Source organism: Ursus arctos, unplaced genomic scaffold (genome assembly GCF_023065955.2).
Source record: "Ursus arctos isolate Adak ecotype North America unplaced genomic scaffold, UrsArc2.0 scaffold_9, whole genome shotgun sequence".
NCBI classification, from domain to species: domain Eukaryota; kingdom Metazoa; phylum Chordata; class Mammalia; order Carnivora; family Ursidae; genus Ursus; species Ursus arctos.
This window is the reverse complement of record NW_026623111.1, coordinates 42,302,356-42,326,731: the sequence shown is the minus strand read 5'-3', so window position 1 is coordinate 42,326,731 and position 24,376 is coordinate 42,302,356. Positions and strand designations below refer to the sequence as shown.

General features: G+C 38.2%; 1 long non-coding RNA gene across 1 annotated transcript in view; it reads left to right on the top strand.

Annotated features, from left to right (window-relative positions):
- Positions 1-24,376, top strand: part of LOC130543233 (uncharacterized) — a 136,211-nt gene that overhangs the window by 55,565 nt on the left and 56,270 nt on the right. The gene's annotated exons all lie outside the window — the stretch shown is intronic.

Below are 24,376 nucleotides of genomic sequence, written 5' to 3'. Positions count from 1 at the left end.
TTAAAATGTATTGTTGGGGGCACCTGGGTGGCTCAGTCGTTAAGCATCTGCCTTCAGCTTAGGGCATGATCCCAGAGTCCTGGGATCAAGTCCCACATCAGGCTCCTCCGCTGGAAGCCTGCTTCTTCCTCTCCCACTCCTCCTGCCTATGTTCCCTCTCTCACTGGCTGTCAGTCTCTCTCTGTCAAATAAATAAATAAAATCTTAAAAAAAATAAATAAAAAATAAAATGTATTGTTGGATTTGGTTTACTAATATTTTGTTGAGGGTTTTTGCATCTATGTTTGTCAAGGATATTATTCTGTAGTGGGTTTTGTTTTTGTTTTTGTAGTTTTTTAGTTTGTTTTGATATCAGGGTAAATGCTGGCTTAATAGAATAAATTTGGAAGGTTTCCTTCCTCTTCTATTTTTTTGGGCTAATTTGAGAAGAATAGGTATTGACTCTTCTTTAAACATTTGGTAGAATTTGCCTGTGAAGCCATCTGGCCCTGGACTTATGTTTGCTGGGAGATTTTTAATTACCTCTTTACTTTCTTTTCTGTTTATTTAGTTTCTTTGCTGGCCTGTTCAAGGTTTCTATTTCTTCCTGTTTCAGTTTTGGTAGTTTATATGTCCTAGGAATTTGTCCATTTCTTCTAGGTTGTCCAATTTGTTAGCATATAGTTTTTCATAATATTGTTTTATAAATTATCTGTATTTCTGTGGTGTTGGCTGTTATTTTTCCTCTCCCATTTGTGATTTTATTTATTTGGGTCCTTTCTTTTTTGTTTTTGATAAGTCTTGCTAGAGTTTTATCAATTTTATTAATTCTTTCAAAAAATTTATTTGTGTTCTAATCTTTCCTATTTACTTCCTTCTACTGGTTTGAGATTTTATTTGTTCTTTTTCTAATACTTCTAACTTAGGTGTTAAGGTTAGGTAGTTTGAGATTTTTCTTGCTTCTTGAGGTAGGCCTATATTGTGATATACTTCCCTTTTAGTACAGCTTTTGCTGCATCCCAAAGATTTGGGACTATAATGTTTTCATTTTCATTTGTCTCCATGTATTTTTTTATTTTTTCTTTGATTTCTTGGTTGACCCATTCATTGTTTAGTAGCATATTATCTAACTTCCATATATTTGTGGTCTTTCCAGATTTTTTCTTGTGGTTGATTTCTAGTTTCATAGTATTATGTTTGGAAAAGTTGCATGGTATGGCTTTGATCTTTTTAAATTTGTTAAGACTTGTTTTGTGGCCTATCATGTGATATATTTTAAAGAATGTTCCATATGCACTTGAAAAGAAATGTGCTGTTTTAGGATAGAATGTTCTAAATATATCTGTTAGATCCATTTGGTCCAATGTATAATTCAAAGCCAGTGTTCCTTGTTGATTTTCTGTTTCTATGATCTATCCATTAATGTAAGTGGGGTGTTAAAGTCCCCTACTATTATTGTATTACTGTTGATTCCTTCCTTTATGTTTGTTATTATATGCTTTATATATTTGAATGCTCCCAGGCTGGGTGCATAAATATTCACAATAGTTCTATCTTCTTGTTGGATTGTCCCCTTTATTATTATATAGTGTCCTTCTTTGTCTCTTGTACAGTCTTTGTTTTAAAGTCTATTTTTGTCTGATATAAATATTCCTACCCTAGCTTTATTCTCACTTCCCTTTTCCATCCCTTCGCTTTCAATCTGCATGTCTTCAGGTCTGAAACAAGTCTTCTGGGAGCATATAGAAAGGTCTTACTTTTTTATCCATTCCATCACCCTGTGTCTTTTGATTGGAGCATTTAGTCTATTTACATTCAAAGTAATTATTGATAGGTATGTATTTATTGCCATCATGTTAGTTGTTTTATGGTTGTTTTTGTAGTTCTTCTCTCTTCCTTTCTTTTGTTCTCTTCTCAAATGGTTTGTGGTTATCATTAGGTTTATATACAACATCATATGCATAATAGCAGTCTGTATTAAGTTGATGGCCGCTTAAGTTTGAACCCATTCTAAAATTAGTAAATTTTTATTCCTCTCTCTGCCACATTTTGGGTATATGGTATCATATTTTACATCCTTTTATTTTCTGAATACCTTGAGATAGATAGATAGATAGATAGATAGATAGATATCTCACTTAATTTTACTGCTTTTATGCTTCCTACTTTTTAAACTCCTGCTTATAGTCTTTCCTTCCTCCTCAAAGAGTCCTCTTTAACATTTCTTATAGGGCTGATTTAGTGCTCATGAACTCATTTAACTTGTCTGGGAAACTTTATCTCTCCTTCTGTTCTGAATGATAGCCTTGCTGGATGGAGCATTCTTGGTTGTGGGGTTTTTTCTTTCAGCACTTTGAATATATCATGCCACTATCTTCTGGCCTACAAAGTTTCTACTGAAAAATCACCTGATAGCCTTATGGGATTTCCCTTGTATGTAACTGTTTTATTTTTCTTGCTGCCTTTAAAATTCTCTCTTTATGATTGCTTTTTGCTATTTTAGTTACTATGTGTCTTAGTATGGACCTCCTTTGGGTTGATTCTGTTGGGCTTGCTAGATCTGGATTTCTGTTTTCTTCTCCAGATTCAGTAAGTTTTCAGGTATTATTTCTTCAAATACATTTTCTGCCCCTTTTTCTCTCTCCTCCTTCTGGGATCCCTATAATGCATATGTTATTACAGTTGATGGTTTCATTGATTTCCCTTAATCTATTTTTATTTTTTTATTATTCTTTTTACTCTCTCCTGTTCAGTTTGGTTGCTTTTCTAGTCTGTCTTCAGGTTGCTGATCTGTTCTACTTCTTCTAGTCTACTGTTTATACCCTGCAGTGTATTTTTAATTTTGGTTATTGAATTCTTCATCTCTGGTTCTTTTTAACATTTTCTGTTTCTTTATTGAGGGTCTCACTGAGGTCCTCCACTCTTTTCTCAAGTCCAGTGAGTATCTTTATGACCATTACTTTAAATTGTCTACCAGGTATATTACTTATCTCCATTTCATTTAGCTCTCTTGTGATTTTGTCCTGTTCTTTTATTTGGGATGTATTCCTTTGTCTTCTCACTTTGTCTAACTCTCTGTATGTCTGTTTCTATGTTTAGGAAAGTCAGCTATGTCTCCTGCTCTTAAAAGTAGTGGCCTTATGAAGAAGAGGTCCTGTAGTGCCCTGCAATGCAATATCCCCTGTCCACCAGAACCTGGTACTTCAGAGGTGTCTCCTGTGTATGTTATGTGCACCCTACTATTGTGGCTGAGCCACATTTGCCTTCAGCCAGTCATCTGCAATTGCTGTCTTTGTCTGGTACGAGTAGGGTTTTGTCCCTATATTGTTAGTGGGCCAGTTTGGGGCCATGCTGAACTTGAGTTGGGTCAGACCAGGCATTTGTCAGAGCTGTGGTAGTACTGAATCACTCTCCCTATGTTATCTCCTGAGACGTTTTCACTGGTGGGTGAGGCCCGCAATCAGACCAGATGTCTGCCCCAGCCCACTGCTGGGGCTGCAGTCAGACTGGTATCTGTGATTATCTTCCTCTTCCCAAGGTAGGAATCATTTTGTAATGGTGCTGGCCCCTGTTGGGACTCTTGCACACTGCCAGGCTGCTTGTGGCACTACTTTGGATGGACTCTTGCCAAGGACATTTTGGAGGGGGTGGGGCTGCAAGAGAAGGACAGGGCAAGGTGTGCTGTTAGTAAGCTAGGTGGAGAGTATTTGGGCTGTTCTGGTTCCCTCAAGTGTCTGTGTGTCTAGGCTGTGATGCAAAGGAGGGAAATGGTGCCCACCAATTCCTTTGTTTCCAGAAAAGTCTCCCAAAGATCCCTGTCCCTCCAGCACATGTTCCAATATTAATAAACAAATCTCGCTGCCATATACCCCAGGTGGTTTTCAAATTGCTGCTTCTGTGCTGTATCTCTGCAGGGCTGCTTTTCATGCTGTCTCTTTAAGGGTGGGGATTCAGTTTCCTATTGCCCTCTGGTTCTCCCAGAGCCAAGCCCACTGATTTTTAAAGTTCTAGGTGTTAAGATCCTTTGATTGTAAGAACTCATGAAGTTAGGTCATTCTTGTTTTCAAAGCCAAATGTTATGGGAATTCATCTTCCCAATGTGGATCCCCTGTGCCTGGGGTGCCAGTATGAGGTCTGCTCCATTCCCCTCTCTGTATCCTTGGCATCCCTCCTGCGGACACTTTGGCTCCCAACCATGTCTCTGCCCTTCCTGAACTGAAGAGGTTCAGTGTGCACTCTTCTCTACATTTAGCTATGCAGAATCTGTTCTGCCAGTCGTCAGACCATTTTCTGGGTTATTTACACACTGCTGTGGGTGTTATCTCATTGTATCTGTGGGATGAGGTGAGCTCAGGATCCTCCTACTCCACCAAATCTGCATTTATCTTTTTGAATTAGCATTTTTGTTCTTTGTTGAAATGTAAGAATTATACAGTCTGCTTACATCATAGGCTGTCCAGAAAAAAGGAAGTTGCCAACAAGGGCCGAAAGAAGGTAATGGGTATAAAGAGGTGGTGCCCTCTGAGGAAGAGATTAAAATCACCATGTCCATTAAGTGTGGAAAATTCCTTTCTGCTATGGGCCTGTAACACTGTTCAAGAGAACGGATCCAAGGGGTACGGGAGGTGTAGGTAAGAGTCTCTGGTAGGGATGGTCCTCAGGCAAGTGCCACAGTCATTCTGGGTAAAAGAAGTGTCATGATCAGGATGATCCTGGCTGTGAGGCATGCTGGGAGTATGTAAGAGAGAAAGGTGTGACTGAGGCTGGCTGGGGTTGGGACCAGAGAAATTAATTGGGATGAAAGGATTGACAAGCCCTCTAGAAAGAAACTAGAAATTACCAGGTCTACAAAGGCACAGCAAACTCTAATTCGGTATTTTCTTAAATGCCAAAAATTCCTAGGGATCATCTAGGATACCTGTTAAAAATATATTGTCAGGCGCTACCCTAGATGTCCTGAACCAGAACTTCTAGGAGGCAGCTTGGAATTCTGTATTTTTAATGAGTGTACTTGATGACTCTTTATGACTAAGTAATTTTGGAAAAGACTGCTTTAGTCCAGCCCAATCTGGAATCAGAATTAAAATTTTCTTACTCAAGAGGCAGGACAAGGCTGGAAAGCAGGGCTTTTGGGATTTAGGAGGATTATTAAAAAAGTATATCAGGAAGGGATCCAGGAAGCAAGATGCAGCCTTGAGAAATAAGACTGCCATGTTCTAGGTGTGGAAATCAGGGCTCCAGTGAACTACACCATTAAATGCAAGGCTCTAGTGCTTGTGGGAAAATAGAGTAGGTGAGATCTTGAGAGACAAGATATCAGTCAAGCACCCTGGCCACAGATGAGTGTGGTGGTAAAACTCCCATCCTCTTGATGCAAATGAAAGATTTAGCCTTGTGTGGTATACCTGTTTGATGACTGCAGAAGTTGTGGGGTATGACCATAAGCAGCAGATGATGTCTGTCTTAAGAAGGATCTTGTACTGTATGGAAGCCACTGGGGCAAATGAATGGTCCTCAGGAAAACAAAATTCTCCAAGGAGCCTGGACAGTTGGCGAAGGGACTCCAATTTTTCCTCAAGGCCTTGTTCTTTGGGTCTACATATACAAGTGTCTAGTGAATCTTCTGTTGAAGGTCCTTGAAGCTTCATCATCTGGAGTTCATTAGGGTCATGGTGGGTATAATAATGTGCCAGATCTCCATAAGGTGAAGGCAAATCTCAGAGGACTTGAGTAGTACTGTGAAGCCTAGGAAATCCTTCTCATAAGACAGCCTTAGTTTTCTGCAACCTCAGATGATGTCCTGGAAGTGGACATTACTTTCAGATGAGGTTCAAGAAGTCAGGTGGAGGTGAGCGTGAGATGTAAGGAGATGATTAGGGGATTCTATTGGACCAAGAGTAGGAACTGTTAGACTGGGAAGTAACACAATTTGACTTTAATCATTTTTATAGACTGAATGTTTGTGTCTCTTCCCTCCCTCCAAATTCATACGTTGAGACCTAATCCCTAATGTGATGGTGTGTAGAGGCCTTTGGGAGGTATTAGTTCATGAAGGTAGAGTCCTCATGGATAGAATTGGTACCCTTATAAGGTGCTCAAGAGATCAGAGTTCCCCCATTCCACACAGCAAAAAAACATGGCTTATGTAAACAAGGCAGTGGGTCCTTACCAAACACTGAATCTATTGGCACCTTGATCTTGGACTTTCCAGTCTCCAGAACTATGAGAAATAATTTGTGTTGTTTTTAAGCCACCCAGTCTATGACATTGTTATAGCAGCCTGAATAGACTAAAACAATCACAAGATAAATAATAGAAATTTTAGCTGCTTTTTAAAAATTCAAATAATAGCCTGGAGTATCTTTCTAAATTCTGATAAATTTGTTTTCCTCTCTCAACAGGAATCTCTCATTATTCTCTTCATGGCCAAAAGAAAAGATAGACTTTCTGGTTCACTGTTTTTTATGCTGATACGATAGGTTATATTGTCATGTTTTGCATCCTAAGCTTCTCTTTTAGAATCAGTAAATAACTGAGTAAAATTTATTGAATGAATTAGAAGACTTGGCTCTCTTCATCTTTCCGAATCCTCTCTGCCAGTCACACTCCTTTGTACTACTTATAACCGTGTCAAAATCACTTCTTCCGTGAAACGTCACCTGGCTACTCTGTCTGTGTGTGACTTCTGCATCCTTTGAGACCCCATAGCACACTGGTTTATAAGTCCTTTATGGCACTCCCTATTTACATTCTTCCTTTTACCTTTAACAGCATTTTGCTTCTGTTTATGTAGTATTTATTTATAACCCTTCCTGTCCCTTCCATGAAGGAAACCTATAGAAGAAATAGAAAATAAATGAGAAAATGGTAATGAAAGGAAAACAAAGATAGGACTATAAGATGAAGCCAACTGTTATAAACATTTAGTGGATACTTGCTATGTCCCACATGCTAGTCTCTGCTCTTCTGGAATGCAGAACTGAGTCAGGGCAGGGCTGTGACTTATGGACCAGTTCAACCCTCAGAGGCACTCAGGAATCAACTTCACACCATCACTAGAGGTTTGGTCTTAGTAATTTAGTCCCCTACCTACCTATTTCCTCACTGATTTACCCACTCTTACTAGTGTTGATGCTAGAAAATGGGCCACAGTGTATTCTCAATTGTGCTAGTATTTTTTATTCAAGGACTTCTTTTCTGACTTCATAGATACCTTGGTAGCTCTTCACCAAGTTTTCTTCAAGGTTCAATGGTTTCCATGCCAAGGCAGTAAGACCGTTCATATAGTTATGCTGGGGAGACAGGGTATCCCTAAATTTTTCCATGGAATTTCCATTCCAGCTTGTGTGTACTTACTATAGGTTATCTAGTAAAAGGAATCCTTGGCAGTTTTTCATCAAGTTACAGCTGCCTCTGTAAAAGAAACTGCATTTATAAGTTGTTTTCTCTACATTGGCTAAATGGCAGCAAATAGGATAATGATCATTTTCCAAATGTCGTAAGAGCAACTGATGGCACCAACATAGTCATTTATGGCTCCAGAGTAAACTATGGGTGGAATGTTATGACTGTACAGATATCTGAAAATGTAGATTATTACCATAGCAATGTAAAAAGCTGCAGATTTCCCCCGAATCAGTACCTAGTTTCTGTATTTGACCAAAATATGTGTAGAGGAAAGTCCCTTCTGGGCCATTAAAAACAAAGCATTTGCATTAGGAACTTTTTTAAAAATATAAGGATATTTCATTTAATTTTCAATTTATATTTTTATGTATGAAGTAAGAATAAGGAAAAGTATAATTGCAGTATAATGTTGATTCTAACTGACCTAGTAAAATAGTACTTTTATTACAATAACTATCACCTCAGATAATAACTAGTAATTAGAATTTTTCTCTCACAGGACTTATTCCTTCAAAAATGCTGATTTTTTTTTGCTGTTCTATTTTCGAAATTTGACTAAGTTCTTAATTTAAGATCATAAGTTTAAGTGCTCCTCCACAAATTAGAGTTTTACTCCTAGGCAGCTCTAAAAAATGTTAATTTCCTGAGTCTTTTCCTCCGTATATAGTAAAGTCAGTTATTTTAACAGAGAGGATATTAGATCCTGCCCTCCAAAAGCTCAAGTGTATGCATTTATGTATACCAGGAACTTTGCCAATATCATTTTTGGTCTTTTTCTTGGGGCAAGGTTGCATCTGGTATAGTGCAGGGGAAAGGGTGTCAAGAGGCATCCAGGCATGGTGGGTTGATGTGGATGGCAGTGTGCAGGGGTCAGCCTATGTTCCAAGGAGCAGGCAGAGTTGAAACTGGGAGGTCATCAGGTGATGCTTGGAACCAACAATGGAAACCACCAGCAAAAGCCAAAGGGAAATAAGCCAGAAACCTGGGAGCAACTGCTAAGGGGATCTAAATAAATTTGTAAAAGGTTTCACGCAAATATATATTAAATACCTGACCGTGTTTCCCAAGTGTTCCAACCACAATTAAGTAAGAACTACATTTTATATCTTAGCCTAACACACACTGACACATAGCCCTCACTGTGTCAGAGTTCTACAAAGATCGTTACCTTCACCTTGGGTGAGACACTCTGAAATTTTCCGTTCTCTTAGGTTCTATCCTATTGCATTTAAAGATGTTGATAGGATGGGTGCCTAGCTGGCTTGGTCAGTGGAGCAAGCTGTTCTTGATCTTGGGGTTGTAGGTTCGAGCCCCACTTTGGGTATAGAGATTACTTAAAAGTAAAAAATCTTTAAAAAAAATTAAATAAAGATGTTGATAGAAGACTTACAAATCGCTTTCATGATCTGTTAATTGATAGAAAGCCGTAACTTAAAATGTACTGTCTTGGGGATGGGAGAGATGGAATAAAGTGAGTTAAAAAAAAAAAAAGTCTAAAAGACTGGAGGATGTCGTTTCTGAATTTAAGGAGATGGAAAGCTCCTTAGGAAGTTGGAATGTAACAGGTGAAACAACCAAATATAACACATTTATAGTAGAAAAAATGGAAACAAGCAAATTAACAGGGAAATTAATATTAATACAAGTTAGTTATAGAAGTGTTAGCTTGAGAGTGAATAGCTGAGGTCAGCAATGAGGCCCCCCATAGATGGGGTTAACATCTTACTCATCTTCATAGCCCTTTACTGCTTGACACACTACCTTGCACTGAGGTTTGAATAACTTAGCACAATGAGACTACACAGCATTGTTGTTATTCCATGTCTCTACAGGGCTGAAGTTAAAATTCCTATTTTTTATTTAGGGGAATACCCTAAATGATTTCCCATGACACTTTAGTAGAAATTAGTTTATCAAATTACTGTAGTTATTTGATCTTGGATTGGCTCTGAGGTTGTGGATGGTGAATGTCAAAGGGAGACCTTAGGGAGGTGCTGGGAAGCCTCGGGGACACCCATAGGAAGGAAATATATATCAAAGCACTGAAGTTGAATTTCAGCTACTTAAATAATTTTACTTCAAATTATTCTGCCTACAGCACTGCAACATTTACTTAAATAATATTTTATAGTTGTCTTCTCTCATTTTTTAATGATATGTTTCTTCAATATCTCTACCACAATAGATTTTATTGTTGCTTTTCAAGACTAAGCACTATGAGTTCCCCCCACTTTCCCACCACCACTGAATCTATAATGTTAATACATTGAAGATGCTCAAAAATTACTTGTGGGTAGAAAATATATAAAGCTCCATGCAATAAGTAATTATCTCTGTCTTGCTCATTTTATCTTTAGCCTAGCACACAATAGTCATAATTTTTATATGAATAAAAAAATTTTCTCAGTGGTCTCTGAATTCCACACCCTCTTTTCTTTCAATTCTCATTTCCTTGTATTCATCACATGTGTAAGTACACAACAGAAGCATTAACTTTTGCAGTTAAAATTCTGACAGGGAGCTACAAGTGATGATTAAATACTCTAAATGACTTTCATATGTGATTAGCTCTAGAGCTAGCGGGCTAGTTGAATCTGACCACAGATTACCCAGTGACCTTAAATGATTCAGTAGTATCAACTCCTTTTTGAAGTTGTAAGTTAAATAATCTTTATATGTCAGTATAGAAGATGGTGCATTTAAGAACTCCCAAGTTTCTTTCATACTCAGCTATCGAGTCTTTTTTTTGGGTTGTTGTTGGCAATTGCTCAGATTAACTATGAGGAAATATCCATAAGTTCCTGTGGTCGTTAAGACAGGTTCTTCCACCCTGAAAAATTTCCATACTGTTCTTCCACCAAGAGCAACTCTTGATGTAGCTGGAAGAAGTTTGAAAAGTCACAATATTTCTGTGTAATAATGTTGCACAAATATTGGAGTGTATTTCTGAATTGCAGTCCACCAATTCTGCAGTTTATATCTATCACATTATATTTCTTTATATTAATTACATAAAATATTTTTCAATATCCCATAAAAAAGAAAAAAATTTAAACAGGCATTTCCTTTTTTATTAAATATCCTTCTATAACATCATTTCAAGAAGTGCCTAGTCTTCGACTTAAGGAATGGACCATAATGTGAATAAGTTTAAAATAGAATTTGCAACAACAAAATATCTTATTCAAGCATCCACAGTTTCTGCCAAGACTTCAGTCTCAGCTGCTAGGAAAATAACACTCAACACAAAGAAATGTCAGCTTCAGATAAGATAAATGATTTAAATTTGATGTTTCAAATTTGAAAGTCTGTTTCTTTTCTCTCTAAAATATCAAGAATCTTTGTTCCAGGGGATATAAAGACAGGAAGATCCTTGTTGTCTTCACACTCACCAAGGGAGGACCTAGAATTCCTGTGTTAATTTCTTTAATTTTTAGATGGTACCTAGAAGTTAAACTGGTAATTTACTCTTTCAGGAAGTTTTTAAGATGAGAAATCCACTCTTTGTGATACAGGGTAGTCTAGCAAGCTAGATAAGATAAATAGCAAGACTTTGTAGATCTTTCTTGATTATATTTAATAACACTCTTTATTAAATAAGTATATTTAATAAAGTGTAAATAAATATATTTAATAAAAAGTGTTTATAAGTATATAAATAAATAAGTATAAATAAATTTATAAGTATAAATCCAGTCATTTCTTAAGCAGCTACTCTTTGTTGGAATTGGGGAACAAGTATGAGTAAGACCTAATTTTGTAAGGAAGAGAGCTTTTAATCTTCATTGACAAAGTGAATCATCGCTTGCAATTGCTTCTGAAGAGTATAAATTATAGCAAATAACATTTGTAGTTTTTAAGAAAAATGTAATTCATTATTATATACACCTGTGGCACAGATGGCCTGGTCTGCTTCTTGCAGAGTATTAGACTTCTGTCTTGAGGCCCCATTCCTGGACCTTTGGGTTGCTTCCATATTTGCAAGTTCTTAGTAATAAATCACCAAAAAGAAATGTTTAATAACTACATACAGATAGTTGTATTTGATGTCCACATTGATCATCATTAACTTGGTGCCATTCCTTAATGTCCCACAACATCACATGCTCTTTCCAATAGAGATTCAGCCATTACGTCACCCTCCATTATCCTCTGAGGGATGTCCTATCACCTGTTCCTAAGGTTGATGGCTCCCTGTTCAAGAGGGTTTTTTGTCCTCCTGACAGCATTAACTACTTCTTTCTTTCATTGATTTGTCAAATATTTATTGAGCACCTAATCTATGGTGCTGCTGCTCTCTGCTTATAATACCACATGTCTTGTGCGTTTTTCAAAGTCCTGTTTTGATAATTGTTCTAGCATATGTCCTGAATACACTGGGGATTTCCTCTGGTACTTGGACAAAGTAAGGTAACTCAGATTTAATTGAATGTAGTATGTCTTACTTGATAGAACCAGTGAAAATTACAGGCATTTAAAAATTTGAATTACTTTAAGAAGAACAAAGTAATTTCCTAAATTAATTAATATATCATTTATTAACTGCCATTAAGCCCTTGTTAATTAAATAGAATGGTAAAGTTAAATAAAAAGATGGATAATTTCCTAAAGGAGATGTAATTGTGATTTAAATATCTTTCTTAATTGGTTTAGTAGACATGCCCACTATTACATAATTCATCTAGGACTTGGAACTGCAGGGTGATGAAAGACTCCACACAGGTAGAGTATTATGAGACAAGAGACAGTGAGGAGCACTTCCAGAGAATGACTCTATTCTGTTTTATTCTATTGCAGTGGTTATTAACTTTTTCTTGGTGAAGAATTCAATATACATAAGTCAACTAATGTTTACCAATTATCTTGTATATGCCAGGCATTAAAGGCATAGAAACTAAGGATTTATTTGAACAAAATAGATCCTTTTGAGAATTTGGTAAAAGCTAAGGACTCCTTCCAACAGAAAAAAAAATGAAATATATACATGCATACTCATACCAGTTTTTGCACACAAATTCTCAAGAGGTATATAGACCTTTGAAGTTCATCCATGGGAACCCCTAGGTCTGTGGATTCAATTTAAGGACCGCTGCCCTATTTGAAGTTATTCAAGCTAGGAATGTTGTATATGTGCCTTAGGACTAGTCACTTAACTTCCCGAGGCTTCCATTTTCTTGTCTGTTAAATGAGTCTTCCACTTCTAAAAATCTGTCTGTGAGCAGATGCTGCAAATATGCTTGTCTATTTATGTCATTATCTCTGTTGCTCATATTTGTGTGCGGGTATAGGAAAGAATAGTACAAGTAGAATAGGAATCAGAGAATGTCCTGGAATTTAGAGACCATTTAAACTCCATGAGAAGAGGCAGTGGGGCAGTCTAGGTGGTAAATGGTCCCTTGGTGAGTGAATGTCAGAGTTAGGACCTGGCTCTGTATTTCCTGACATCTAGCCCACGGCTCGTTCCATGATGCCACAGCATGTATGAAGAGTTATCCCCACCAGTGCCCATAAAGTAGTTATACTAGATTAAAACTATCTCCTTGGGGGGTGCCTGGGTAGCGCAGTCGTTAAGCGTCTGCCTTCGGCTCAGGGCGTGATCCTGGCGTTTCAGGATCGAGTCCCACATCGGGCTCCTCCGCTGGGAGCCTGCTTCTTCCTCTCCCACTCCCCTGCTGTGTTCCCTCTCTCGCTGGCTGTCTATCACAGAAATAATAAATAAAATTAAAAAAAAAACTATCTCCTTGAATTGATATGCTAAATCTCAAATGTTTACTTGTTGAATTAAGATATTTATCTTTAAATAGAGGTATTACTAATGAAAATATTCTGTAGACTTGGCATGAAAGATACTTGGTATGAAAGCCACTTATGAAATTCAAGGATATTTGGGAAATCCAGAAAGCTTTACCAGTGGCAATAATCTTAGTGTTATTGGTTGAATTGTGCTCCCCTCAAATTTATACATTGAAGTCCTAACCCTCAGTACCTCAGAATATGACCTTATTTGGATATAGGGTCTTTACAGTGGTAATCAAGTTAAAATGAGATTATTAGAGTGGGCCCTAATTCAGTATGACTGGTGTCCTTATAAAAAGGGGAAATTTGGAGACAGGCACTCACACAGGGAAAACACCATGTGAACATAAAGGCAGAGATCCTGATGTTAGGTAAATGCATGAGTCAATATCTAAAATAAGTGATAGTTGAGGCTGTTACAAAAGACTAACATACAAGTAACTTATGTTGACATAAGTTGTCAACTTATGTTGACAGTCATACAGTAATGTGATTTTAAAAGTTTCCACTTATTGTTACAATGTGCCAAATATTATGAGACATATGGGTATACTATAAGCTACTTTGTTACATTTATATCTTTCCAAAATCTTTTTGATAATTCAATAATGATAATTGCTATACCTTTTTTATTCCACTTAATGACTCATGTACTTACTGATGCCAACGGTGTTTGAGTTAAAGCTGTGGTTCCAACATTAAATCATTCTACCACATTTCACAATGAATATTTTTAGCAAATATTTTCCAGTAACTATTTTTGTAGAAAAATAGTAAAAAAATTCCACTAACTATTTTCCCTGATCTGAAAAATATTTCTGGTATCCACAGTTAAATATTTTAACAGTCATGTGAGTCTAATATGCATAAAGCAAATTCTTAGGTACAAGGGAAGACACGACAGAAAGAGATAATTGTTTTGGAGTAAATTATTATTTGTTCCATGGCATAATTTAAATGCATAAAATGAAAGCATTTTAGACGCTTATAATAATTTTTGTAAGCATATTTTAAAAATAATTATCACTATAAATTATTGGAGAATATTCTTAGCAATATTATAAAATGTATTGAATGTTTTAAGTTTGAGATATTTATGATGATGGGGTGGGTCAAGACAGCAATTTGGGACTCTGAGGAATGGACCCTTATGCAGTTAAATCAGTTTAACCAACATTTATAATTTGATAAAAATAATGTATCTTATTTTCACGTCCCAAATGTGTAATAATGTTTACATGTGATTCACATTTTATTACGTTTAATTACATCAAATTATTCATGCAAAGCACCAAGGTCATTGGCCTGGCACAAGGAAACATGTTCAGGGTATTAGTTGCAACCCCTTACCTCCTAATTAAATTTAACAAAGACGTCAGTTGCATACTATTGTACCCAACATTATGCTAAATTGTCTAATTAAGAAAATATATTTTTTGTTTAATTTACTTAAGGTATAGATGTATCTCATGGTTTGAGAAAAACTTTAAAGAGTAGTATTCAATCCAGCAAATGTAGATTGAAGTTTCAAGCTAAAGCAGGAAGGAATTTTAAAAAAAGATTATGACATTGTCTCTACCCTGGAGGAGTTTAGCTGCCACAATTTGAGAATGAAACCACATGTAAATAAGTACTCTGTTGCCTCATATAAATGGTAGATAAGTAGCTGTTTAGGGAAGGGCAATAATGTGACCTGGAGTGGTCAGATAGAACGTGAACTGAATCTTAATGAATGGAAAAGGTTTGGACAGGCAGTGAAGAAAGAGAGAGCTTCCTGGGAGAGTAAATGTTTTCTCATTAATAAGCAGACCAAGTAGTTTTTAAAACTATTTTAAAATTCACTGTACAAACTGTTGTGTTTGCTGATGTCCTCTTAGGTTTGAGGTTATAAGATCATCCCCTAATATAGGTGCTTTGCTTAGGGTCGTTTTTAAATCTCCTTGAGAGATTCCAAGGACCCAGAATAGCCAAAACAATCTTGAAAAAGAACAAAGTTGGTCAAATTTTGCGTAAGCCTTCTTAGCCACTTTGAGGTTTAACTTTTTACCATGGGGGTTGTATGTGGCTTCGAGTTCAGGGAGTTAACTTTTGTTGTTGTACCTTTTCAGCCAGGAGCTAGTAGCTTGGAGCTCCCTTTCCAGATGGCTCCTAAGTGTTGGGGAAATATAATTAAAAGCAAAATCTTCTCCTAACCCAGAAAACCTCACCATAGGTGTAGTGGAGAGAAAACAGTTCTGTTGTTGAATAAGCATTAAACCAGAATGTCACGTGCATCACGGGCAATCCTCTAAGACATGGCAAAGACTGAAAGAAATCTCACCCTGATATATAACCAAGCAGATACAACAAATTATGTACGTGTTTTCCAGATAAACAATGTCTTGTCAAGTAAGAGGACTTGGCAGTACTTTTGGCACACACAGTTCCTACTTGTTTTACCTGGTAGTTGGAGTGGCCATCTGTGTTGACAATATCCAGGAGGAAAACAAACTTCTCTTTGTGACAGGATGTAGTTTTGCAACCTGGAACAAGGCCCCACTGAATTTAGACTCCTACCTTCCCGCAGAAATTGGGAGACAGGAGTGCTCTCTCCCTTGATGACTCCCAGGTCTTTCTAGACATTACTGGGTCACAGAGTAAAAAAAGGCTGATTTAGTCTCCAAAGGGATTTATATATATTTTAAAGAGAGGAGAAAGTACTTACATTTAAAAGTTTTCTACGGCAAATAACCTGAGGGAAAAAAAGCCGGGGAAATGTCTTGCCTTGTTTTCAATAGGGAGAATTAAGCCTCTTATTTCTAATTGCATTTGCTTTTAAAAGGGGATGCAACCTTTGGCATGCCCAGGCTGCCAGCGATGACTGTGATGTTATTTTTAAGCCTGTTTTCCTAGGAGTTGCCCCTTAGAGCAGCTTATTGTTCAGTCTGTTTGGTCAAGAGGTTGGATCTAAGCCCTTTGTGCCAGTGAGTCTTCTCTCCTATGTTGATGAATCCATGTCCAGCTTGGGGAGGGCTTTCAACGGTGCCTCATGTCCTGATGGCTCTAAGTGGGGGCAGCTGAGTGCATTTGCACCGCCTTCCTGACCTCCAGAGTTGACTCTGACCCAGGACACCTCTTGTTGACTGCCTCTTTCCTTGACTGTCTGCATTAAACTTGGGCTGCTCTGCTGTTTTGCTCTATCAAGGAGCTTCCAGGCACTTCTTAATTGCCCTCCACTAAGATCTGTATTGTTTTCCAACAATGCCCTTAGGCATGGAGCTCCTCATTCTCAGTTCCAAATAAAGTCAGTTTTCTCAGAGCTGTAAAGCTCTTTGTCCATATGGCCTGCCTTTCCTCCAGGGCAGAAGCCCTGTACCACTCTACCATATTTGGATGTGAGGACCTGCTTACCCTGGAATGACACCCCTGCTCTATGAGTATGCACTGAGGTGGGAGGAGGAAGGTGTTGGCAGCCCCTGGTCTCCTCAGCTTGCCCCTCCAGGCGTGCAGCCTCCACCCTATGACCTCCACTCTATGAATGAGCTGGAGTGGCGGTGACTGGGGCCCCAGCACATTTGGCCTTCTGTGTATGGGGTAGAGCTTCTGCCTTATGAATAGAGGGCTGGGTGGAGGAGGAGAGACCTGATCCTCTTAGCTGGACTTGCCTAGAATAGAGCTTCCTAGAATAGATGAGAAACATCTGCACCCTGCCCATCTTGGACTGAAACTGTAGTCCCAGACTGCGAGCTGGCAGGGAGGTAGAACTCCCATTTTTTTGGCTGCACACAAATAGAGCTTCTGTAATGAAGAGCTAGGGGAATAGTGAAGTAAGTTATGGTACAAATACTACTATTTTTACTGATATTTAGTAGATTTTCTTGAATGAATGTTTCTCTATTTGCTGTATGCCCTTAGGACAATTTCTAGAGACTTTAAATAAGTAAAAATTATTTTTCACTAGTCAAATTGCTTTGCTAGAGAATCAGTTGAGCTCCTTACTCCATCATTCCAGAAGTCCCACTTCTCACTTTCATTTTGAAATAGATTTCACTGGATATAAAATTCTGAAATTATGGGTTGACTTTTGTTATTATTATTTTTTTAAGTATTTTAAAGACATTTCTATATCGTATTTTGGCTTACATAGTTTCTGATAGTCTGCTGTCATTTGTATCTTTGTTCTCTGTATGTAAGGCTTTTTTTTTCTTCCTCTTTTTTTTTTCCTTTGGTTTTCAGCAGTTTGAGTGTAATATGATCAGATATATTTTTTCCCCATTTTTTCTCACTTGGGATTCTCTGAACTTTTTGGATTTGTGTTTGTTGTTGATACTAATTTTGGAAAAATTCTCAGCCATTATTCCTTCAGATATTTCAATTCAATTGTTCTCTCTTCCTTCTCCTTCTGGTGCTCCAATTACATCCATATTAAACCATTTGATATTGTCCCCCAAACTCTCAGATGTTCTCAATTTTTATTGTTTTTGTTATTGGTGTTTGTTTTTTTCCCCCAGTTTGTTTTCACTTTGTGTTTCAGTTGGGATAATTTCTGGTGATTTATTTTCAAGTTCATTGATCCTTTCCTCTGTTACATCTAGTTGCCTCATAAGTCTATTGAAAGAATTCTTCAACTCTGATGCTGTGGGTTTTTTTATTTCCAGAATTTTTCTTTTCTTTTAGAGAGAAAACATGTGTTCACACAGGTTGGGGGTGGAGGGGTAGAGGGAGAAGGAGAGAGAGAATTTTAAGCAGGCTCCATGCTTAGCAGGGAGCCTGACACAGGGTTCAATCTCATAACTCTGAGATCATGACCTGAGCTGAAATCAAGAGTCAGACATTTAACCAACTGGGCCACTCAGGCACCCCATATTTCTAGAATTTCTATTTGACTGTCTTATATATATTCCATCTTTTTTCTAAAATTGTCCATCTATCATTCAGCTGTCTGCTGTTTCTACCAGAGAATTTAACATATTAATCATAATTATTTAAATCCCTACCTCTTAGTTTTAACATCTGTTTTTACCTCTGTTGGCTACTGTAGCTTTTTTAAATTTTTTTTTAAGATTTTATTTGTCAGAGAGAGAGCGCGAGTGTGCACGAATGGGGGGAGGAGGCAGAGGGAGAGGGAGAAAAAACAGGCTCCCCACTGATCAGGGAACCTGATGCGGGACTCGATGCCAGGACCCCAGGATCATGACCTGAACTGAAGACAGATGCTTAACCGACTGAGCCACCCAGGTGCCCCTGCTGCTTTAGCTCTTGACAATGACTTAGTTTTAGTTGCTTTTCGTATCTCTTATTTTTTTTAATTGAATGTCAGAAATATGTAAAACATCAAAGACTAAGGTAAAAGATAGTTGCTGCTGGAAATGGACCTGTTTCCTCTTCTTCAGGTTAATCAGTAGTTTAGCTGGGTTTATTATTGCCCTGCTTATCTTAAGTACAGCATAGACTTCAAATTCCTCCATCAGAGGTTTACTGATACTTGTACTTGGTGTGTAACCTGGCATGAAAAAAGGGTTTTTCTTAATTTTCCTACTTCACCCTCAGCCTTCAGTGGGCCCTGCACACTTGTGCCACAAAGTTTTCTCTTCATGCTCTTATTTCCCTACTCCCCACAAAGTGGCATACTGTTATTGCTTGTTACTTAGTGCAATAATTATGATGGGGCCTTGGGCTTTCTCAGTTCTCCTGCTCAGTGATGAATACCTGCTGTATGCCTGACCCTCCGTGCTAAGGCTTTCTCAGTCTTTCTGCCCTTTCATGGCAAGGCACTTTGCTTTGTATTGTTGGGGAACTTTGGTAGGAGCAAGTTTTTCACCTCACCTCCAATAATGGAAGACTTTTGCTTTATATCATGCAGGTTCCTGGGCCTGAGTAGGTTTTCTAACCCCGTTCCAGCAGCAGATAGCCTGTATTGCTATATTTCTACCTCTTCCTCAGTGGTAGAGAGCATGCTCCTGGAATGTGGGAGGATGGGGGATTTCCTATCTCTTTTCCAATGGCAGCAGGTCTTTGTCTGGGACCATGAGGTGGAATGTTTCCTTTTCTTCCCCTAGAAGCTAAAGGTTTTTGCTTTTTATGAGTCAAAGTTCTTTGAAGCAGATGGATTTCATGTCAATGTGTTCTCTGGGGTGGAGAGATTCTCTCAATTCTTGCACCCTGACCCCAGTCCTTTTTGTGAGCACCCAGTGGATGCCCATGGAAATAGCTAGTGAGAAAGTTCAGATTCCTGGGGTTCCTCGAAATTCTTAAGTGTTACGCTAGCCCACCCTCAGCCTTTAAGAATTCTTTGAAATTTCAGCAGTTTTCTTTTTACCTGCTTTGTGGGTGGCTACCTTTTCTTCCCACACTCTGTCAGCTCATCTCTCTTTGGAAGGGCTCTTTATCCTTTGGAATTAAACTTACCTGGTTATCTTATGACCTGAACTCTCTGACAGTGGTGTATCAATTTATTGCAGTCATTACTCTTTTGGTGCTTAATTGTAGCCTTTATTTTTTAAAAAATCACTTTAAATTAATATTGGGTCCTGTGCCTTTGAGGATAACCCAGTAATTTTAAAGTGTTTCCTTTCTTTCTGATATAATAAGATGTACCAGGTTCATTTTGTATTTTTCCTCCTCTAGACCTAGAACTAAATATTTCTTTAAGGATATCTAGTTCCTTTAAATGAGAAATAATATCTAGAAATCATAATCTGAAGACTAGGGCTGCTCTTTGATATTGAGTTGTCATTGCTTCTAGGCTTGTACAGTGTACAGAGCTAGAAAATACGTGCTTTTCTTTAAAAGGAAACAGTCCCATAGTTCATACTGATATTTCTAGTTCAAATATAAGATCACATAACATGTTTGATTTTATACTTGTATATTTTATGTTACAGTTAAAATGTTCCTTGGTTCCTAATGGCATTAACAACATACTTATTTGCTTTATCCTATTACATATGGAATACTTTCAAAATAACAATGCCTTTACTATTATTAACAATAAGATTCTTGAATGCAGTTTAAGATTACTTTGTAATTCTTTTTGTCATTAGGATATATACTAGTGAAGTACAAGGGTCCAACTCAAAATCTACTTCTTCTAAGAGGAAGATAATGTCAGAAAGTAATAAGATCTCTGACTTTCTGACATTTTCTATGTGCTGACCCACTCTGCCTCATGCCTTTTTTCCCCTCTGAACTTCTATAATTCCAACCTTAGATCTCACACTCTGTACCTGACTCAGATGGCCTTCAATTGACTTTTACTTATTTAAATACTTTAAATATGAAAGTTGAGTATAATGCAACGAGATCAGTCTTCCTGAGAGGTCTATGGAGTTAATCTAATTTATTATTGCCACAGTAAACTCCAAAGTGTAGGTGCATTTCTTCTTTTATATATCAGAAAGAACAGTTTCTTTTACTAAATGATTAAAGTTTAATTAAACTCTTTTGGGAACTTGTCTCAGAGTGAAATTAGACCATCTTCCAGGATCAGGAAACCAGACAGGTCTCCATTACCCAATGCCAAATGACAGGTGGAACTTGGGTCAGAAAAAAGCTAGGCAAGATATCTGAGGATCTGTGCCAGTCCACTGGGGCTGGATAAGTGAGCATAGATGGATCTTGTGTACAGAAACCTATGCTTTAGAAACCTATTTTCCCCTTCACATTTAGTAAAGTTTTCCTTTAAAAATTTTTTGCTCATCTCATATAAGGACAGAAGTATTTGCTAAAGAGAAACAAGGGGAGGAATACTTCTTTGTCCATGAATGGACCACCATACTTTAAGAACTTGGACCAGATGGGAATGATAGAAATCAGAGCAAAAGAACCCCAGAAAGCAGCCACATCCAGGAAGGCAGAGTGAGAGCTGGGGCATAGTCACCTCTTCCATGCCTTCCAGAGCTTGGTCAGCCTGTGTTTTATGTGGGTGAGTGGCTCTTCCCTCCCATGCTCCCCAGTGAAGCAGAGCGGCAAGGGGGAGAACAAAGGAACCTTGAACTGTAAGATCCAAGCTCTGACCCTTACTGTTTATGTAGCATCAGAATAATCCCTAGAGCCCAGCATGATCTGGCAGCTGCCTCCCTTGCCAGCCTCATCCCCCACTCACTTGGCCCACTCCCCGTGCTCATTGGCCAGTTGATTCTTGTTTCTGGGCTGACCACTGTGCTTGCTGTTTGTCTGCCCGGATGTTCTTCCCACACACTTTACACTGGAAGGCCCTTTCTCTTTGTTCCCATCTCAGGCTCACATACCTCCTCTTCAGAGAGGCCCTCACATCAAAATGACCTCTTTCCACCCAGTCCTCCACATGATTTTGTCAAACCTTTCGGAGAACTTACTACTTTCTGACATTTTCCTGTATATCTGTTTGCTTTCTTGCCTTTGTCTGTCTTCCTCCTTCTGGGTTATCAGCTTCACAGGCCAACAACCTGGTATGTCTTGCTAGCTCCTCTGTTACTCACACTAGGGCTTAGCAGTTGGTAGACACTCAGTAAATATTTGTTGAATTGATTGAATGAATTATTGTGAAATGAAAGAGACAAATAGTTATATACATGTGTATGTGTATACATGCATTTATTTATGTTTTGATTTATTTCACAAAAGGGTATGAAGTGGCTTACAAGAAGCACCCAACTTTGAATCTAGGAATCAATTAATTTTTCATTTTATTGATACTAATGCCATTTTCATTGTGACCTGCTTATTCAATTGCAATAAAGGGCAGAGATTTCATTTTCTGGTCCTCACTGACTATATAAAATGGCTGCTTCTTTTCTTCCTGTCTGTCATACTGTTATTAACCTATTGCTACAATTGAGTTATTTATCAAATCAGCCACTGATTGGTACAGTATAAAAATCTAGGAGCAACTAAAAACAAATGATATGCTTTATCAACAAAAAGATCAAGGAGAGGATAGTCCAAGATGGCAGAGGAGTAGAAGACCTTATTTTGTCTGGTCTCAGGAATTCAGCTAGGTAGCTATCAAATCATTCTGAACACCCTTGAACTCAACTGGAGATCTAAGAAAAGAATTGCTGCCAACTCTACAAACAGAAAAGCGACCACTTTCTGCAAGGTAGGAGGTGCAGAGAAGTGAATGCCAGGTGATATATGGGAAGATAAAAGTGGGGACATGGAGCCTCCATAAACCGACACCAGAAAGTGACAGAGCTGCAGAGCACAAAATCAGAACTTTTAGAAGTCTGATCCGGTGAGGGATGTCCCTGCCTGAAAGGTGCTCATGTGAAGACGTGGGGAAGAATCCTAGGTGGGACAGTGTGGTCTCAATCCTCGGGGTCACAGGAAAACCAGGGGTGCCTGAGTGCAGCAGAGTTCCCAGGTATCAGAGTGGGGAAGTCAGCTGCAATCAGTGAACCCAGGAGAGGGCTCAATCCTCGGGGTCACAGGAAAACCAAGGGTGCCTGAGTGCAGCAGAATTCCCAGGTATCGGAGTGGGGAAGTCAGCTGCAATCAGTGAACCCAGGAGAGGGCTCTCAGCTCAGGGTTACCATAAACTGATCTGCAGCATGGTCAGGTGACTGCTGTCCGAGCAGGGGCCCAGCAACCAGCAGAACCAGTGAGACCTTCCTTACTCCCCCTGGGAGAGTGGCCTGGGTGGGGGCCCACCCATGCTGCAGGAGTCTGCAGGGTTTGGAGACTTGAAACAGGGTCATGTGCCTGAGATAGAAATGCTCAGTCACAGGCCAGGTGAGCACGGAGTGCAGACAGAGACCAGGGAGAATGGAGTGACTGACTGCTTTTCCCTGAGGAAGCACTGAAGAGTGAGGCCCCGAACTTTCGGCCCTGGGGCTGGAGATTGGGAGGCCACCATTTTCATTCTCATCCTCTAAAGCTGTGAGGAAAGCCTTCAGGGAGCAAAAGCCGCATAGAGCAATCTGGAGCTGCTTACTTAGCCTGGCCCCCCTGGCAACGGTGGTGCAATTCCATCCAGGCAAAGACACTCGAGAATCAATGCAAACAGCCCCTCCCCCAGAAGATCAGCAAGAACATCCAGCCAAAACCAAGTTTACCAATCAATGACAACTGCAAAACTCCAGCACTAGGGGAATATAGCACATAGAACTCATGGCTTTTTTCCCATGATTCTTTAGTCTTTCAACTTTAATTTTTTAATTTTTTTTCCTTCTTTTAAAATTTTTCTTCTTTCCTTTTTCAACCAAATTCTTATTTTATCAACCTTTTTTAAAAGTCTTTTTTAGTTTTCATCTTTACACTCGCATCCTAACCCTTCATTGTATTTAAACTTATATTTGTATATACATACTTTTTTCTTACTTTAAAATTTGGGGATGCAGTTTCTTCTAACAGAACAAAATACACCCAAAATCTAGTGTATGGCTCTGTTCTATTCACCTGCTGATCATATGCTCTTTTCTTTTTTTTTTCTTCTGTTTTTTTGTTTTGTTTTGTTTTCGTTAAAGTTCTTTTTAATTTTCACCCTTACAGTTACATTCCATCCTCTCAAAGTATTTAATTTTATTTTTGTACATATAAGTTTCTCTTTCTTTACAATTTTGAGATGTGGTTTCCTCTAACAAATTAACCAAAATACACTCAGGAGATAGTGTATTGCTCTGTTCTGTTAACCTGTCTGCTTATATCCCTTCCTTGTGTGTGTGTGTTTTTGTTGTTGTTGTTTTTGTTCTCTTTTGTCTTTACGTGTTTTTTTAATTTCCATTATTACGGTCACATTCTATCCTTTCACTGTATTTAATTTTACTTTTATACATATACAAATTTTTCTTTTGTAATAATTTTGGGATCTAGTTTTATAAAAAACAAAAAACAAAAACAAAACAGACCAAAATACACAGAGAATCCAGCATATTGCTCTATTCTGCTCACCTGTCTGATTATATTCTCAGACCCCCCCCAACCCCCCCACCCCCAGTTTCAGGTCTCTTCTGATTTGTTTAGTGTATATTTCCCTGGGGTTGTTGTTATCATTTTAGTATTTTCTCTTGTTCCTCTATTCTTCTCTGGACAGAATGACAAGACAGAAAAACTCATCTCAACAAAGAAAACAAGAGGCAGCACTGACAGCCAGGGACCGAATCAGTATGGATATTAGTAAGATGTCAGAACTAGAGTTCAGAATAACAATTATAAAGAAACTAGCTGGGCTTGAAAAAAATATACTAGTCACTACAGAATCCCTTTTGGGAGAAAGAAAAGAACTATAACCAAGTTG